Source organism: Macaca thibetana, chromosome 8, assembly GCF_024542745.1.
Source record: "Macaca thibetana thibetana isolate TM-01 chromosome 8, ASM2454274v1, whole genome shotgun sequence".
Taxonomy (NCBI): Eukaryota; Metazoa; Chordata; class Mammalia; order Primates; family Cercopithecidae; genus Macaca; species Macaca thibetana.
The window spans coordinates 78,169,557-78,181,854 of record NC_065585.1 but is presented as its reverse complement, the minus strand read 5'-3'; the positions used below and the strand labels follow the sequence as shown (position 1 = coordinate 78,181,854).

General features: G+C 42.5%; 1 protein-coding gene and 1 pseudogene across 1 annotated transcript in view; both read left to right on the top strand.

The window, feature by feature from the left end:
• The window catches only part of VXN (vexin), a 965,102-nt gene that overhangs the window by 915,545 nt on the left and 37,259 nt on the right, over positions 1 to 12,298 (top strand). The window lies entirely within an intron of this gene.
• LOC126961528 (adenylate kinase isoenzyme 6-like) lies at positions 3,829 to 4,846 on the top strand (annotated as a pseudogene).

The following is a 12,298-nucleotide window of genomic DNA, read 5'->3' as shown; positions in this document are numbered from 1 at the left end:
CAAAGAAGCATTGTCGGACTAGGTCCTAGGGCATCAGTTCAATTACATTTATTGTAAACCTAATACTGATAATATGATTGAACCCTATGTGCCAGACACTATAGCTGCTTTACATGTTTGTGTTATTTAATGCTCAAAACATAGCTATGCTATGACCATAGAGATTTGCTCACTCTCTGTTATGGACTGCATGTTTGTGTCCTCCCAAAATTCATAAGTTGAAGCCCTAACCCCTAATGTGATGGTATAATATTATGATGGGGCAGATGTTACTATTATCTTTGTTTTACAAATGATTGTACCAAACCTTAGAGGCTGTATAAATTGACCAAGGTCACACTACTAGCAAGTGGTAGCAAGTGATTTGGACCTAGACATAGATCTTGCTCTTGACAACCACCTAGTGTCAACTACTGTGCCAGGTTCTGGGGCTACAAAGATGAATAAGACTCAGTCCCATCCCTTAAGGAGCACACAATCCATCAGGGGAAACAATCATGTTCATAGCTTGATTCCTGAAGCAGCAGCAACCCCAGGTGGTAAGATGCCTTACCAATATTAGAGGCGCTCAGTAACATTTGTTGACTGAATGGCTAAGTGGAATGGCTGGCTTCTTGGACAGATCTAATGTTTGTCATACCTTATGTAGAAGATAATTCTTTCTAGCAGAAAGTAGAAAAAATTCCCTAAACCCGGTCATCCATCTGCCTCCAGTTATCCTGATCAGTTTATGCCAGGCAATAATGACTAAAAACTCTTAAATATAAAGAAAGAGACTGCCATATCATGAAATATCAAAACAGAAAAGCTGGCAGAAACTGGTCATCCAGAAAGAACGGCAAACTGTTCACTCACAGCTCCATGAAATAGTCAAGCTCAGCTACAGCTGCTGCCCAGGGCAGCTGTGACCTCAATGTCCCCAAAACTCCCACCATCTCACAAGACCTCCAATACCAAACTCACCTCCCCTTCTTCCCACAGGGCAGAGACTTCAGGAGATGTTGTGGAGGGGTGCTCTCCCCTCTCACTTATGACCTTCTTCTTTCCTGGCTCCTCATATGCCTCCATTTACTCCTCTTCCTGCTTTTCCATTCTGCTATGCTATTACCACTGGGATTTACTCAGTCCCTGCTATGAAGCGCATGTCTATGTCATCCAAAAAATAATATGTTGAAGCCCCAACCCTTAAAGTGATGGTATTAGGAAGTGGGGCCTTTGGGGGGTGATTAGATTTAGATGAGGTTATGAAGGTGGGGCCCCATGGTGGGATTAGTGCCCTTACAATGGAGATAAGGGACCAGAGCTCTCTGTCTCTACCACATGAACACAGTGAGAAGTTGGCTGCCTGCCAACAGGGAAGAAAGCCTTCACCGGAAACTGAATCATCTGGGAGCTTGGTTTTGGAATTCCCAGCCTCCAAAACTGTAAGAAATGGATAGTAAGCAACCCAGGTTATGGTAGTTTGTTATAGCAGTCCAAGCTGACTAAGACTGTCGCAAAGAGGAAAAAGAGAAATATGAGTTAACATTGATTCAGTGTAGTTTACACAAGTTCTATTCTAAGAACTTTACATATTTTTCAAGGTTTTCAATTCAACAACCTTATGAGTTATTATCACACCTTCCTCTTCACCCCAAACATACAGACACACTCGAATACCCCTTGATTCAGGCCCTCCACATCTCACCTGGATTACTGCAATCGGCTTCCTAACAGTTTCGCTGCTTCCATTTCTTAACCCCCTGCAATCCATTCTCCACCCTGCATCCAGGAGTGCTTTGATAAAAGATAAATTGTCTGACCATAGCTTTTCCTTACTGAAAAATCCTTCAGTGGCTTCTCATGGACTTCAAGAGAAGGTCCATGGCCCCATCAGACGGCAGGGCCATCATAGTTTAGCCTTTTCCCCCATTTTCAGTCTCCTGTCTCCCCAGCTTCACACACCCTCAGGAACCATCTCAGGCCTCCATAGCTTTGTTCAGGCTCTTACCAGTGCCTGAAATAACCTTCCAAACCTCATGGCAAACTACTGCCCATTCTTCACTCCTTAGCCCTGTCACCTCTCCACCACCCTTCTCTCCAGGGAAGTTAAGGAACCCTAATTTGAGGTCTCCTCTGAGTTCTCAGAATATCCTCTTCAGGCCTCCACTTACCACTCTGTGCTGTAAACACATCTTACAAGCATTTGTGTTTTTGTCTATCTCCCCATCTAATCTATTAAGAGGGGGAGACTGTCTTAATCATCTAAGATCCTTATCATCCAGCGTAATAGCTGCCATATTCAGTAGTACATTAAGTATTTGCAGAATAGAATGAAAAAGAGAGCAATGCAACCAGTCTTATTTCTTTTTTTACAGATAACCTGATTTTCCATTGGCCAACGTCTCTAACTTTTTTGAGTAAATAAATTTGAAATCTGCATGTCCCAGATACTCAGCTATAACCAGTGAATGATGACACCAAGGTCTCTTGCCTGTTACATCCTGATATAAAAACAATCTGGCAAAAAGCAAAAAGCGTCCAAGGTCCACTTTTAAAAGTCATGGTCAGGCCAGGCACAGGGGCTCAAGCCTGTAATCCTAGTATTTTGGGAGGTCAAGGCAGGAGGATGCCTTGAGGCCAGGAGTTCAAGACCAGTCTGGGCAACCTAGTGAGACCTTATCCCTAAAAAAATTTAAAAATTAGCTAGACATGGTGGCACATGCCTGTAGTCCCAGTTACTCAGGGAGCCGAGGTGGGAGGATTGCTTAAGCCTGGGAGGTTGAGGCTGCAGTGAGCCATGATTGTGCCACTGCTCTTCAGCCTGGGTGACAGAGCGAGACCCTGTCTTAAATAAATAAATAAATAAATAAATAAATAAATAAATAAATAAATAAAAATTTATGGTCCACAGTCCATTGAGAATGTTGGGAGGGCAGCCTGGGGGGTCCACAGAACTGAGGAACCTCCTTTTACAAATCAGTGTACAGAGAACCTGCTAGCTAAACCAAAGAGGAACAACTTTATAAGAACAGACAACTATTTATCCACACAAAAGAAAATCTTCCTACCAGTAGTAACGCTATTAAAGTTTTACCAGCTTTTCCATTATGGATCTGACATTTCCTCCTTGTTCAAAGCCTAGTTTGAGTGCTTGTGACTTTTTGAAATGAGATAATAAAGCCATCAACACACAATAAAAGCTATGCACTATCCATAAAGAGGGGTCTCTAGAGTATATTTTGTGTTAAAGAAAATATTGAATTACTTGGCCTTTCCTTTTAAATCCTTTAAAGCCTTCAGCTTTAGAATGAAAGACTCAGACTCTTCTCTGGGATCTTAATTTTTATGTGGCTTCTTATTACTTTTTTATCCCTTCTAAAACTCTAAATCCCTTCAACATAGCTTTGGCCCCTTCCACAGCTGAACTGGCAGCAGGCTGATCTTTTTATTGGTGGGTAATGGATTTAGTTTGATTGCTGACACGGGAACAATGAGAGGATAAACAATTCCATTTGTGGCCATGAAATTCCCCATCTGTTGAGCGCGTTCAGGACGGCAGAGCACTGGGCAGAGACAGATGAATGAGCCCGCCACTCCTGATGTTAATGACATCCGTCATACAAGCTGAACATGTGGCTTCATAAATCAACAGCTAATAGCAACTCTGGTTGCTCATGTCATTAATAAGCCATCCGTTTAAATACATAAGAGTTTGCCATAACATTCAGCCTGGAGACCTGACTTGCAATTCTGATCTCACCAAAAAACCAGAAGTAGTAAAGGATGCCGAAACAGCATTCTTCTAAGTAAAAAAAAAAAAAAAAAAAAAAAAAAAAAACTTTTTCAGATCCACACTCAAATACTTACAGATGTAAACAGATGTAATCATACGATATCTGGAATTGGTTACAAAATAAAATGGGATGAGGGAGTATGTGGACAGATAGATGAAAAAGCTTGGGTAGTGTTTAGGGTAGGGTGCGTGAGCAAGGCACTCAGAGCCATCACAGCGAGGAACCATGTTGCTTCCAAACATCCTGCTCACCAGTAAACCAGGGATAGGAAAAACACACTAGGCAAAAAACTCACATCAAAATCAGGACTGAGGCCGAGCATGGTGGCTCACGTCTGTAATTCCAGCACTTTGAGAGGCTGAGGCAGGCAGATCACTTGAGGTCAGGAGTTCAAGACCAGCCTGGCCAACATGGAGAAACCCCATCTCTACTAAAAATACAAAAATTAGCCAGGTGTGGTGGCACATGCCTGTAGTCCCAGCCACTCAGGAGGCTGAGGCAGGAGAATTGCTTGAACCTGGGAGGCGGAGGTTGCAGTGAGCCAACATAGCGCCACTGCACTCCAGCCTGGGTGACTGAGTGAGACTACTCCGTCTCAAAAATAAAATAAAAATAAAAAAAATTCAGGACTGAAATACAACATTAATGTGGGTGATTTAGCTCAAGAAGAGCAGTTGTGTGATGGCTATGATGAAGAATGATTGTCTCATTTTAGATGAAGATAAAGAGTAGTTGATGAGTTAGATAACCAAATGAGAGAAGGTAGTTACTGTTTATTACCATGCTGGTGACTTCTTCCCTGAACACTGGTTTCATATATTATAGTTTTTGTACTGGGAACAGATACCAATGTATTGTATGAAAGACTTGAAGCAAGGGGTTATACTGAGAAGAAACTAATAGACAATACTCAGTGTAAGATTTTTCAAGTTCTTTATTAATAAGTCACAGAATCCTGCAAGGAAGAAATCATGCATCAGCTGCCAAGCAATAAACCATAAGAGCTAGAAAATAATATAGATCAGATCCTGAAATGGACTGAGCAATGGACCAAAGATCCTAACTCTTGACTTACAAGACTAGCTACTTTATAATCACTCTTGTTGATATCTCTCTGCTGACATCATAGAAATTGTTCAAGAATAAGTAACACTTTATTAAAATCATATTGCAAGACTAACCAGTAGATAGTAGAAAGGTGGTCCCAGCTACTCAGGAGGCTGAGGTGAGAGGGTCTCTTCAGCCTGGGAGGTGGAGGCTACAGGGAGCCAAGATCACACCACTGCACTCCAGCCTGGGTGACAAAGTGAGACCCCATCTTAAAAATAAATAAATAAATAAATAAATAAATAAATAAATAAACAAACACAAAAGTTTTTTTTTTTTAAGTTTGGCAGTGAGTTGATCATTGTTAAAGTTCAGTGATAAGTAACTGAGGATTCATTGTACTATATGCTCCACTTTTCATCTTTGTATATATTCACAATGATTCACAATGAAAAGTAAAACATAAAAGATAACATTCAAAGATAACTGGAAAATGGTAGCTTCTTCTTTTTTTTTTTTTAGACGGGGGCTCCCTCTGTCACCCAGGCTGGAGTACAGTGGCATGATCTCGGCTCACTGCAGCCTTGATCTCCGAGGCTCAAGGAATCCTCTCACCTCAGCCTCTTGAGTAGCTGCCACTACCTACAGGTGCCCACCACCACATCTGGCTAATTTTTGTATTTTTTGTAGAGACGGAGTTTCGCCATGTTGCCCAGACTGGTCTTGAACTCCTAGGTCTAAGCAATCCACCTGCCTTGGCCTCTCAAAGTGCTGGGATTACAAGTGTGAGCCATTGTGTCCAGCCTATTGTTTAGCATAAGCATTTTTGCGTAATTTTATCTTTTTTTCAAAGAAATCGGAAAAAAATCCTTATATAACAGTTCAAACATTTAACAAGGCTTGTTTCAAAAAAAATACATTATTAAATTTCACCCATTTCTTTGAACTTTTAAAATGTGAATAGAATACCACTTTAAGTTAGATATGCATAGCTGGGCACGGTAGCTCACACCTGCAATCCTAGCACTTTGGGAAACCAAGGCTGGAGGATCCCTTGAGTCCAGGCATTCAAAACCAGCCTTGGCAACATAGTAAGGGCCCCATTTCTACAAAAAATAAGATTAAAAAATTAGTCAGTCACGGTGGCACATGCCTGTGGTCTCAGCTACTCGGGAGGCTGAGGTGGGAGAATCCCTTGAGCCCAGGAGTTCGAGGCTGTGGTGAGCTGTGATCATCCCACTGCACTCAGCATGGATGACAGAGCAAGATTTGCTCAATAATAGTAATAATAATAATAATAATAATAATAAGTTAGCCGTGTGTCTGGGACTGTATTTCTATGGAATATGCTGCTCCGGAAGTTCAGCATAAGCTAGGAAAGAGTTAAGGGTTGCAAGCCACCTTGAAGGAACTCAGAGGCTGTGCTGGCCCCGAGTCAGCAGAAAAGGGACAAGAGTCACTTAGCATCGCCCCTTGACTATCTAGAGGCTGTCTCAAACTTCCTAGGTACAAAACTGAGCGCCTGATCTGTAATGGATGCTGTAGTCACTACCCAGATTCTCTGGGACCAAGGCACCCTTTTCCCCAGCCACTGAGAGTGTTGGTGACTGACAACCCAACCCCACTCCAGAGCTTGACTTCCACGGAGGAGAGCCACCTTGCCTGAGGTCTAACCCTTCCCAGAACTACCTTCACTCAGCGACAGTCATTTAGAAAGTCAAGTGTGAGACCTGGCTGACTTGCCCCATTGGAGTAACTCTGAAGGACCTGACCAACTTCAGAGTTCCTCCATCGGGTTGGTCAAGTCCCTTGTTGGGACCAAGTGGCTACCCAGCAACTTCCTCCAACACATCCTTCTTGTTCTGCTTCTCTCTCAGGTATTGATCACAAAAGCCCTGGCCAGCAAACCTCTCGCATGCTCATTTCATCTGGGTCTGCTTCCTGTGAACTTGACCTGCAACACGATCTTCCTCCCACATTTCTTCCTCTTTCCATTTTCTGCTGGTGCCGTCTTTACTCCTGTCTTTCTTTCACACCCATAGCCTAGTAAGGGTCAGAAATCCTATTGGTTCTACCTTCAAATTATATCCAGAATTTGACCAGTTTTCAGGGCCCCTTTGCCATTGCCCCTGATCTACGCCCCCATCTTCTCTCACTTTGGGTATTGTGGTGGCGCCCCCGCAAGCTATTCTCCCTAATTCAGCCTTACTGGCCTTGAGTCCCTTTCAACAGAGTAATCAAAACAGAGGTCTCGAGTCAGGTCATGTTGCAGCTCTGCCCAAAGCCAAGTCACTTAGAGTAATGACTAAATCCTTACTAACCCAGCATGCCTGGGATAATCCTAGTTTGTATCTGTTGTCCCAGCATAGTTTTAACAGTGACCACTTAGCCCCATTTGGATTACAAATTATATGGTCACCCTACCTCCTGCTACCTCTTGGAAATCACCTCCTACTACCCATCCCCGTCCCCACTCACCCCATTCCAGTGACTCCAGAATAGTCCTCAAAGACACAGAAAAATCTCTGCCTCCAGGCTTTTGCACCAGCTGTTCCCTTGCCTGAAATGCTCTTCCCCAAGATAGCTGCAGCTCCCTCACACAAAGATCGCCTTTTCAATGAGGTTGATTTTCCAGGTCACCCAATTTAAAAGTTCAAGTATCCATTCCAAGCCCTCATATTCTCTCTTCCTTGCTTTATTTTTTCTCCTTTTTTTTTTTTTTTTTTTTTTTTTTTACCTTATCACTCTCTAATATGCTTTATATTCTACTTACTTATCCTGTTTGTCACCTGTCTCCCTCAAGATAAGGGCCAGGGGTGCTGCTACACATCCTAAAATGCACAGGACAGACCACACAGCAAAGAATTAGCCAGGCACAGTGTCTCACTCTCTATTCCTGGCAATTTGGGATCCCAGGGCGGGCAGATCACATTGAGCCCACGAGTTCGAGACCAGCCCGGGCAACATGGTGAAATTCCATCTCTACAAAAAAATACAAAAAAATAACCAGTGAGTCATGATTGTGCCACTGCACTCCAGCCTGGGTGACAGAGTGAGACCCTGTCTCAAAAAATAAAATAAAAATAAACTGCTTAAGGAATTATTTGGCCCCAAATGCTGATAGTGCTGCAACTGAGAAATCCTGCCTTAGACCAATCACTAAGCTTTTCTTGGCCTCACTTTTCCCATCTGTAAAATAGTGATACTACTACTGGGCCTAGTCATAGGACTGTGAGAATTAAATAAAATAGTGAATGAAAGACTCATAGCATAGTGCTTGGCACATAAGTGCTATTTTTTTTTAAGGGTTATTAGGTTCAGGCTGTGTCTGATTGTCTCAGTCATTGCAGAGCCTGACAGGTAAGTTTTAGTTCTGCTCCTTCTCAAGTCCTGGCCGCATCTTCTAACACATGAGCATCCCTGGTTGCAGAAGAATGAGGCAGGTTCATTACTAGAGCCAGAAAACTCACTGTAATAGGCTTGCCTGATGTAGCAAATAAAAATACAGGATGCTCAGTTAGATTTGAATCTCTATTAATAAAAACTAATTTTTAGTATAAATATGCCTCATGCAATATTTGGGACATACTTATAATTTTTAAAGCCTATTTTCTATTTGTTGTAAAGTCAAATTTAACTGGATATCCTGTATTTTTTCTAACAACCTGACATACCAAGCACCTGCCCTCTGATTAAAGGAGTCCTCTTCACAGACAAAGAACATCGCTTTGCATAAGTTAAAGATTGAAACCACCTCTCTTTCCCTCAGAGGAACTGAAAGGAGAATGTTATACTGCTAAAATTACGAATATATCTCCAATTTCACAAAATAAGCCACTGAAGATTACACAACAGAGGTTTCTCAGAGGCCCACAGCCTGGTGCCCCCCTAATCTGCCAAAACTGATACTCTGAGATGGTGGAAAGCCAGGGTTTTAGAGTCATGACGGACCTGGGTTAGAGACTTGCTTTCGTAAAACCATGATAGGCCCACCTTTCCGGGTTGTTGTAGGGCTCATGTATAAACTGCCTGGTACATAGTAAGTGTTCGACAGTAACATCATCAGCATCTTGTCTGAGTTTGACCCCTGAGAGGTGATGGATGAACACTGTACAGCATGAGCCAGGAGGCCATACATAAGCCCCCACTCATGCTGAGAGCTGCCACCCCTCTGCTCAGCCACTGAATCAGCACCTTATGGGTGCTTTTAAAGCCACATACTTCTGGGAACCACTCCAAGATTTTGGAATTAGAAAGAATGAGGCTGGGATCCAGGCTTGTGAATGTTTATCAAGATGCTCCATTCAACAGTGGTGAGGATGAGCATCCCCTAAAGAGCTTGTTCAAACAGACGCTGGGCCCTGTCCCACAGTTCCTGATTTGGCAGACAGGATGGGGCCAAGAACTCGCATGTCTAGCAAGTTCTCAGGTGATGCTGATGCTGCTCTCTGGGGACAATTTGAGAATTACTGTGCCACATCCATGGCTCTCAACCCTAGCTTTTTTTTTTTTTTTTTTTTTCTTTTTTTTTTTTGAGACAGAGTCTTGTTCTGTTGCCCGGGCTGGAGTGCTGTGGTGTGATCACAGCTTACTGCAGCCTCAACCTCCCACAACCCTAGCATATTTTAACCACCAAAGGTGTTTTTAAATACCTATGCCTGAACCCTTAGTAATTGAATTTAAATAGTCTAGGGGAGGACCTGAGCTGCTCATAATTCTAATGCATCCTGGTCAGGAACTTCTGCTCTCCTTAAGGCAATTCTGCTCTAACTCCACAGTGTGCCCAGGACAAGCCACATTCCATCCCAGACCTTCAGAACCAGAATCTGCATCTTAACAAGCTCCCCTGGTGATTCGTACCCATGCTAGAGTCTGAGCACTGCTTAGCTTTCAGCCTAAATGTAGCTTCCTCAGACAGGGCTCTTTTTTTTTTAGTCTCACTCTGTCTCCCAGGCTGGAGTGCAGTGGTGCGATATTGGCCTCCCGAGTAGCTGGGACCACAGGCACACACCCAGCTAATTGTCTTATTTTTAGTAGAGACAGGGTTTTGCCATGTTGGCTAGGCTGGTCTAAAACTCCTGACCTCAAGTGATCTACCCACCTCAGCCTCCCAAAGTGCTGGGATTACAAGCATGAGCAACCGCACCCAGCCCAGACAGGGCTTATTCTAGTGCCTTTGGTGGGCTAGATCTTCAGAACTCTCAGATTAGAGAGGGAAACACAGCCACTCGCTGGTCAAGCACGTGGCAAGCATTTTACAGAGAACCCCGGAAAGAAAGAGTCTCCCACTGTGGCCAGGCATGGTAGCTTACCCCTGTAATCCCAGCACTTTGGGAGGCCAAGGTGGGAGGATCACTTGAGGCCAGAAGTTCAAGCCCAGCCTGGGTAACATAGCAGGACCCTGTTTCAACCAAAAAAAAAAAAAAATTTTTTTTTTTTTTAATCAGCCAAGTGTGGTGTCATGTGCCTGTGGCACCAGCTACTTAGGAGGCTGAGGCAGGAGAATCACCTGTGTACAGGAGTTCAAGGCTGCAGTGAGCTGTTATCAAACCACTGTACTCCAGCCTGGGCAACAGAACAAGACCTGTCTCTAAAAATTTAAAAAAAAAAAAAATTAAAAAATAAAGTCTTCCTTTGACATCAGTTGACTGCCCTTTCAGTAAATGTAGAAGTCAAACGTAAAAACAGCAGTAAGTGAGCACTGGTGTGCAGTCAGGATGGAACCCTCAGCAGTGAGTTCCCTGGACCTGGGAAAAGAGGAACCGAGACCAGAACAGAGTTGACCTTAGGCTTAACCTTGTCCTGGACAGAAGCTGACACCGTACTCACAGGTGTGGCATATACTTACTGCTCCATGTGTGTTACACTGTTTGCATTCCAAAATGAGGCCTCAGCCATCCACCCCTCCACGAACTGCAAAGTACCTGGGCTAGGAGGGCCCTAATAGTCTAATACGATCAAGATTCTGGGTGCTGAGCACAAAAGCCAAACAAGATCATTTCAGCAAAAAATTAAAACTGATAATATCGAGTATTGCAAAGGGTGTGGGGAATAAGCCCTCATGGCCTATTACTGAAAGTGTCAACAGATTAAGAATTTTTGGTAGACAATTTGGAAAAAAAAACCCTCAAAATTTAAAACATACATATGCTATGACTAGCACTTCTGCAGCTAGTAATGCAACCTATAAAAATATTAGAAGATATGTATAAAGATACATCACAAGGATGCACTTTGCTGCATTGAGTCTAATTTTAAATAATGTAAGTAAGCGATGGATCTATCAAGAAGACTGGATAAATTTCTATAACACAGTGATCTCCTACATGTCTGCTAAAAGAAGAACTATAAATGTCGGCACACGTGTGTGTGCATAGTGTGACTCCATTTCTATTGTTTAAAAATCTCATACATGTATATGTAAATATATGTGTGACTAAGCATGAAAAAAATCTGCAAAAAAACCTCCAATCTTTAAACAATGATTGCTTTTAGGAAGTGATACTAGATTGGGGGAAGTGGGTTTCACTTTTTCTGTATACTCCTCTATAATTTTTGAGTTTGTTATAATAAGTGTGTACTATTTTTACCATTTAAAAAATATTTCAAACAGGTAAAAATGATCTCTTGAGAACTGTTTCTCTTTTCTCTTTTTTTTCTTTCTTTCTTTTTTTTTTTTTTTTTTTTTTTTTTTGACAGGGTCTCACTGTGTTGCTGAGGCTGGAGTGCAGTGGCACAATCACTTTATGCTCTGTCTCAATCCCCACTGCAGCCTTGACCTCCCAGGCTCAAGCGATCTTCCCACCTCAGCCTCCCAAGTAGCTGGGACCACAGGCATGTGCCACCATGCTCAGTTAATTTTTGTATTTTTAGTACAGACAAAGTTTTGCGATGTTGCCCAGGCTGGTCTTGAACTCCTGGGTTCAAGTGATCCACCCACCTCCCAAAGTCTTGGGATTACAGGTGTGAGCCACTGCAGCCCGCCAAGAACTGTTTTGCTCTGGACATGTTTCTTGACATTAACCATTTATCTGTGTGTTTCAGGCTCAATAACTGTGATTGATTAAATTTGGGTTTTCTTAGCTAACACCTAATCCAGTCTGGATCCCTTGGGATTAAGTCCAAGTAATCCTGATTGGCTTTTGGGTTTCCCTGAGTGTTCTTAATTTCGGTTTAGCATCATGTCCTTGAAACGTTGTGTCTTTTACGCCCTGCTCTTCAATATTGCCTCTATTAAGCATGTGGTTAGCCAAAACCCTAGATTCCTTTTTATTAATTTGCTGCTAAAGCATGTCAGCCCCATTCTGTACCAAATCAATTATTTGTGTTAACGTAAAAATATATGATTACATTTGGTTTTGTTAAATTTCATCTTGTAGATTTGGTACAACAGTCCAGTCTGTTAAAACAATTTTGGATCTTCACTTCCATTGCACTAGGTACTCCTCTAAACTTTTTATTATCTAAAAATGTGT